Below are 8,022 nucleotides of genomic sequence, written 5' to 3'. Positions count from 1 at the left end.
TTTAACATGGCATCATCTAACATAAACACCTGTAATGTGTCCACACTACCACTTTATCCTTTCTACTATAACTAATGTAGCTGCTCTCAGGGTGAAAGTTTTCCCCTATTGCCATTGTAAAGCAGGCTAAAATGTCGGTTAAAAAAGAAAATGGTACATGATTATTTGAAATCAATGACATCTTTCAGAAGTTTAACTTTAAAAAACAAAACAAAACAAAACCAAAACCAAATAGATGCTTCTTACAGAGCTAACACATGTAACAAAGTATGTGACCAGAACAGCAGAGCCCTTGATCCAAAATGAACCCAGCTAGGTAAAAACAAAGCAAGTGTAGTGATTTCTCTCTGCTAGCTCTCTGTATTCAAGAACAGGATAATGCTTTCTTTGAAGGTAGAAACCACTTCCAAGCTCCAAGGTGACACTCAAGAGATTTCCCTTTCCATATTGCATAAAGTTATCTTTCATAGACAAGTCTCTTGGCATGTTGCGTTAGACCAAACAAATGCAAACTCTATTTCTATTTTGAAAAAACAAAGACATTTCTGTCAACAGAGAAGAAACAATGAACGTCCACATTAATCTACTGGAAATGACTGTACATGTTTTCTTCTGAGTCAAAGCAGAGTCCTCCAGAGACCATGGCTTTAGCAATAACAGTATCCCAGTTTCAACACAGTCCCAACCTGAGAAGGCTCTTGTTTGACTGGTATGTGACTCCTAAAGGCAACAGCTGGCTCACACGGGTGAGCTTCCTTCATCCTTCTCTCTCTCCTTCATCCCTCCTCAGATCACAGGAAAGATTCAGGACAATACAATGGCAGAGTAACCCCTTTTGCCACCATTCAGGTTTCACAGGAAGACATTTAAAACAAAAGATAGACCCCCAAGAGCAAAGAATGTGAAAAGACCTGCATGTTCAGTTTTACGTATTTAAGTGGTGGTTTTGGTTTCATCCAGGCTAAAAGATCAGAGCAAAAAAGCACTGACTGTAACTGTTTAAAAACAAATCTTGGGCTAACAACTAACATCCATCAGAGTGGGAAAGTTTCCTATACCAACCTGTGCAATTAAAAATACTAGAGTTCCATTGCCTATATGTCATATGGAAATGTTATGCTAAACATTCCAACGTTTGTTTTAGTCCAAATTTCACAATGCTTTCACCAGCACTTCTAGCACAGGGATAAATATTTGCCCTGCTCTAGTTTTATAATGAATAAATGGAGGATAAGATTTACTGAAAGACAATCTCCCCTAGTAGACAGGACTGACTTTATGAGTGATATTATAATGGCGGTAAAAAAATGATCTTTGTTTAAAGTAGTAGTATAGCAAAAAGACTGTTGCATTTTGCCTTGCGTCAAGATGCTCAGCAGATGTACCTGCCTTTGTTTCTACATCAGAAGACTGCAACATTCTTACACTCAGTATATATGCATCACCCTGAGGTAGGTATGCACTTGGCCAGAAACAGTAAAACAGTCAGTTTAGTGACTAGTTGGAATTAGGAAGCGTTTTTGCGGCTTGGCCATATCTGCAAAAATGATTTTTTCAGACAACAGGCTGTAATTAGAAAAGAGATATTCTGAGGGGATTTCCAAAGACCATTAATCTAGGTCAGCAATAATCCAGTCTCAAGTGGAGTTCAGCTTTTTTTCTGCATCTTTCCACTGAAATGATAATTTTAACAAAGTTTTGAGAAACCCGTAGGGTGGCGTAAATTATCTTTCCAATTTACAGAACAAGATTTAGAAAGAGTTGCTGTCAGTATGCTGCAGCCCATGTTTCTTTCCCTTTTCTCGTCTGTATTTCAGATATACAGCTGGAGGCACTGAAGATCACGGAAGAGAAGAACACAGCTCAAATCTCTGCACAAAAAAAGAAACATTGATGGTTTTGTCAGAACATTTTCTCAGCATGGAGTATTGCTTTTCCAAGATAGCATCAAGAATCACCAAAAGGTTCAGTAACATGCCCTCCCCTTGTTTATGGACTGAGAGAGGTAACATACCAGCATTACTGTGTGCTTAATACCTAAGCCTGACTTAAAAATATCCCAAGATATTAGCAATGGCTTCTTGTTTTGCTTATTTAGACAAAGAAACATAAACCACAATTTTATGCAACAGATTTTTAGGAAGGACTCACCTCACCTAATGTATACTTTATTTACATTATCCCTAATCTACAAGCTGGGCAATCAGGCTTTCTCAGTGGCCTGCAGAGAATTTCAATTCTTCCCATCCCAAAATAGGCAATGCTGCACTCCCATAGGAAAGTACCTAAATTCCTCACCATTAACTCTCAGATGTTTCTAAATGCTTCAGGGTGTATCACAAGTATCTCTCATCAAAGATGATCTGCTTTTTTTTTTTTTTTTTTTTTTTTGTAGAAAATCATCCTTGTTATGTTTGAAATATCTGTGTATTCAAAGTTTTCACCAGGACAGATTTTAAAACATTAATTCAATTTCAGTATCTGTTATGGCACAATTTTCCTTTAAGAATAAAAATGAAGCAGAAGGCCTATCTTTGTCCATCAGATTGTTTGGACTGTAAGAGTCTCTTCGCCCTGGAAGCTTCAGTGCCAGCTAAATCTAGAGTCTGCATTTGCTTTTGGCCCCCCAAGCCCCCGACTTTGTTCTAGGAAATTTTAAAAGAAATTTCTAGAACATGGTCTGGAACATTGCCATACTCAAGCAGCAGCCGCCGAAAGGTCACGATGTTTAACTTACATGTGTATCATAAAATCGAGTTTGAAGGGGTTTTGGAAAAAGAAATATAAAATGTAATTTATGAGGCTTGTCTCCATTCAAACTTCTGTGATCCAGAGCGTGACAAGTTGCCAATTTGCCAGCATAAATAGGAAAATGGTTATAAGTATGTTTCCCTGTGCTGCCGTTCTGGAAAGTTTTGACCATTTAGGATGTTCCAGAGTCAGTGGTTATCCAAGAAGCACAAGTAAGAGGAAGGCCACAGCAGGAAGGAATTGTGCATCACTAAGCACGAGGATGCCAGCCCACACAGAGCAACCGGCAAACGTACCAAGATGTTTGTAAGGGGTAAAGAAACTGCTGAGAGGCCTTCAAGAGGCTGAATCAACCAACAGGTTTCCATGGCAGCCAAATCCTATGGGACAATGCAGAAATGTGACACAACTACGTGAAGACCTTCCAGAGATGGAGTCAGGGTGATTACATCAGTGAACTGTCTCATACTTTTCCCACAGACTGCACAGAAAAAACTAGCAGGGTTTTGTTATTGACTTCTGCAAATGATTACAGCATGAGCAAGATTTCTGAGATGGTTCTTATGGGTTTGGGGTTTTTTGGTTTTGGGTTTTTGGGTTGGTTTTTTTTTTTTTTTTCGAGTAAGGGTCTTAAAATATCTTTTATGTAGATCTGTATGAGAGGGAAAAAGGGAAAGAATTAATTTACATCTCCTGACCTAAGCGTCTAGCTTTCTGCATAGCACAGGTACATATCACAGAAGATGAGTCAGAGCAGGAAGGTAATCTAGCTCCCTAAAATTAAGGGCTAATAATGCCTCTATGTGCTAGGCCTCCTTCATGGTACACCCACATTAGACAAAAAAAATCAAACAAACAAAAAGGCCCTGGATATACAGTTTGCTCCTGAAATTTGTGCTCAAAGGTGTATTTCTCTGGTGAACACCCTCTTTCTGTCAGGTGGTAAATATAAACCAGACTTTGCCCAATTACATATTTCTGGTTCATACAATACTTAACTGAGACTGGATACAGCAACTATGAATAACTGAAGCAAAACAAACCCATACCTATATATTCAAAAGCATAATTAAATACATTTCCATTGACACTTACTTTGTTTTCTCACAGTGAGCAATTTAACAGGAAAAATACCGACACAACTGTAGCAGAGTGATTTAAGGTATTCATTTGTTCATTTTTGCAGGAAAAGTGTTCTGCTTAAGAAAAATTAGAGACAAATTCTACAGGTCATTTAGGGATCGAAGAAAATGGTCAGAGAAGGCTAGCAACATGTATTTTGTTCTCAAATGAGCAGCAATAGTGAAGAAACTGCCAAGGTTTCTTTCCTATGCCAGAAACACAAGCCAGGTCCTATTCATGGAAGAGGAAAAGTTAAGTCAGTGCAGCAAAGCCGGCCAACTAGCTTACCTTGGGCAGAAGTTGTTCTAGACTGTTGTTCTAATTTATTTAGGTTGGTATAGAATATGTTACCTACCCCATTCACCTATATGGAAAACCAGTTCTTCCTAAGCAAGTTAAATTTGATGGCACGGGCTGCAGATGACAGAGCATGACTTCAAGCGTCTTGCAGCAAAGACTGGGTTCAGACATGCAATTTCTACTCCACATCATCAAAACACGTTGCTGTGAAACTGTGTCAAAATAATAAATCACCTATTGAAAATGCTACAGGCTCTGATCCGTACATTTAGCATTATCCAGTATAAGAAGGCACCAAGGAAGCCTATGTCATCACCTGCTGACATTTTTATTTAACTGAAAAGCAAGAAAATGAATGGTTGCAGTGTTAGGAGCTGACATTAGAGGAACTAGGGATTTTCAGAAATGCTTAAGGTAAGCCAAGAAAGAATAAAAAACATCCCAATCTGAGGCCTCAAGAGTTACCATTACTTCAAAGTGAGACATAATTGGACTCTATATTCTTAAAGGTCTTTTCTAATGTAATGATTCTATGATTCTGTTCTATGATTCTATCTCTACAAAGGCAACAATATGACAATCTGCAATTGCAGTCCCAAAGCATGCCTAAGTTTTTGAAGTTGCCATTTCATTTAAACTGAGGAGCTGGCAGCACATTTCCCATCTCCCAGACGGGAGGCGGGCAGCAGTGTGAAAATTTTCTTCTGGTCCAGGAGTCCTCCAAGTGGGAAGAGATACAACAGAGCAAGACGGAGGCACACACGGATCGTACATCACCAGAAGGAACAAAAGTTCTGCCTCCTGCCAACAGCACCGCTAGCTGCCAACAGCTATCACAGGGAGACAGGTAAGGCTGGGACACAGTACAAAACAGCTCAGAGATCACTGAGGCCACATTAAGAGACGGAGATCTCTCTTCTGTAGCCCAAAGACAACTGGAAGCAGATGCCAAACAGAGCAGCTGAGTGAGGAGCACATTGCCCAAGGCTGCACCCACCTCCTCGCTGTGGGGATCTGCAGGCTGGCTGGCTCGGGGCTGCCGGCAGAGCAAAGGTCTGTGTGGAGCAACCCAGCCACGAAGGACTCTGCTCCCTACTGGATTTGGAGCGAGGAATAAGCAGTCACAGGACTCCACGTAATCCTAAACACCACTGCCCGCTGCATATGTAACTGGTGATGCAAGAGCACTGTCCCTTCCCTCCATACGTGTGCATCTGAAATCGCAATCCAACTTGCATACAGGTTAGCAAAAAGGAAAAGGGTTAACACCAAGCTCTGCTGTAACGGGGCTCTTTAACAAGATACAAAACTAATCATATTGGGGCCAGGGTTTTGGAAGCACATTTTCCCCTCCAACAGTAATAAGTATTTTCCAGAAATGTATCTTAAGTTCTTTTTTGTGCTGCTTTTCTCTAAATCGTCCGCTGATTTTTCCCCTTAAATCATTGACATCACTTATCTTTTGCATAAATACTTCTCTGAATGCATTTCAAATAAAAATTATTTCAATTTACTGACCCATGAAAAATCTTTCCATAATTTAATCAGGGATAATAATCGTTCCTGAAGCTGTGAAATGCCTCAACTGCAATTTTCCATGTAATGAACAATAAACTTTTATATTCAATAATAATGAAGTGTATATTCACTGAGGCATACATTTTTAACCACATAGTTTTGAAAGGAATGACGTTTTTAAAAGCAGTTACACTCCACACTAATTAATTTTGAGAACATAAACACTCTCCAAAGTTGCAAAATTAGACAATTATACAAACATACATTGTAATCATAACAGTTTTTCAGCTCTGAAGATTTTTTTTGTACTTATTATTCTCACCACTACTGCGCTCTTGGAGCATATGGACGAATACTACAAAGCCAATCAGCAATACAAAATGTATGCTTTACATTTTAGCTCAGACTTCTGGTGTTTGCAGAACAGCATGTTAAACTGCTGTTCCCACAGCTGTAAAGCTTTAAGACTTAAGAAAGCATTGAACCAGGGTCTGTCTTCACATAATTGGAGCGGCGCAAACTTTTGTTTGGGGGTGTTCATTTAAAACACAAAGCTCCATCTGACAAACCCCAGGTTATTCCCTACGTGATAAAAGTGTGGGATTATTCATTACTCTGTGATGTATAATTAACACCATTATTAGGTCTATACACCTTATAGGCAATGAACACTTTTTTTTTTTTATTCCCCTTTAAACTACCACTGTTTAAAATTGCTAGGAAGGGGGAAAAAAAAAAAAAAAAAGATACAGCCACTGAGGGAATTTCCAAATTAAGAGGTCCTTGAGATTCCAAAACAAGCCCCAAAAACATAACACTCTTCATAAAGCATTCACAATAGCTGAGGCCCAGCTTACAGCTTTTGACCGCTGCAGCGCTCGCCCTTCAAGGCAGGATGCTGCGAGGCCGTACAAAGGGACCCCGCAGCTACTGCGCATCACGGACTAATGAATCTTTTCCCATGACAGGTACGGACCTCGGGACTGGGGTGGGAGCCAGACTGTCAGAGGAAAAGTTCAGTGAATCTGCAATGGCAAAGGCTCAGGGTGTAAGGTCCTGCAACAGGCTGGAAGATTTATCTTTATACATGTGCGTTACACCAAATATTTTGTAAATCCCTACCTGTCATCATAAGTCTCAGTCAAATCTATGTGCTATCAAAGACATACACAAACCAAGATGCTGTCAATCTTTAGGTTGCTTCCTGAAGACAAATATACCCATCAGAGCTGAGGGAATTTCCCTTTTGTTCTGTCAAAACCTTTTTTAGTCTATTGAGTAGTTCGATACCTTACAGGCTTCTGAAGGGGGTGGAAAAGCTTTCTCCAACTCTTTTGTTAATTGCTGTTTATTAAACATAACGTAATTCTGAGTAATTCTTAGTAATTAGTGAATAATTCCACTAATTCTATTTGAAATGTAGCACGGGACCCTGAATACATTTTCCAGTGATCCACAGTGGAGTTTTCACTCTCATTTGTGAGAGCCAGGCTACCAGACTCATTACTGGAGCTAATGCACAGAGGTGCGACTCCCCCAGAGCACCGCAGATCTTTTCAATCTCTACTTACTCACAGAATACAGGGGCCTCCGATTTCTCACATCCTTTCCAAGGGACAGCACTGGCTTTTCCTGAGCGTGAGGCCTATCTAAACTTCTACCTTTCCTTCTACTTCTTTGCTTCTTTCTGAATCCCAAAGCCTCAAAATGATTTAAAGGCAGGATTCTTCTTGCCTCACTTCCAATGTCAGGGTATACGTGTCTATGTATGAACCAGTCATCTGAACTGCCCTTTAGCCAACAGAGGGAATAAACACTTCCAGATTACACATTTAACCTTTTTTAAAGTCTAACTTAAGCAGAATTAGTTGTGTGCTAGACACTCCTTTTTTTTTCAGACTGTCTTAGTGGTCAGCACAGACTGACAGATAAATCCCACCATGGCTAACCTACCTTTTAAAAGAATAGGATCCCTACAGATGTATATTAAAAGAGTTGCTGTGTGGGTCTCGCCATTAAGTCTTCCTTTCAGTCTCATTGAGAAGAAGAGAGAAGTAGTGAAATTTTTTCAGCCAAACTTGTCCTGAAAGAAATCACAGACTCCAGTCAAGAAATAAAAATCAGAAAACAATGATGATTTCTGTTAATTCTCTTCTAGAAGCATGTTACACAGGACTTCGTCCAGTCAGGCTTTGAATATCTCCAGAGAAGGAGACTCCACAACCCCCCTGGGCAGCCTGTGCCAGGGCTCTGCCACCCTCAAAGAAGTTCTTCCTCATATTCAGCTGACACCTCTTCTGCTTCAGTTTGTGCCCATTGCCCCTTGTCCTG

The sequence above is a fragment of the Egretta garzetta genome, unplaced genomic scaffold (genome assembly GCF_000687185.1).
Source record: "Egretta garzetta isolate BGI_Z169 unplaced genomic scaffold, ASM68718v1 scaffold467, whole genome shotgun sequence".
NCBI classification, from domain to species: Eukaryota; Metazoa; Chordata; class Aves; order Pelecaniformes; family Ardeidae; genus Egretta; species Egretta garzetta.
Note: the sequence above shows the minus strand (reverse complement) of the source record.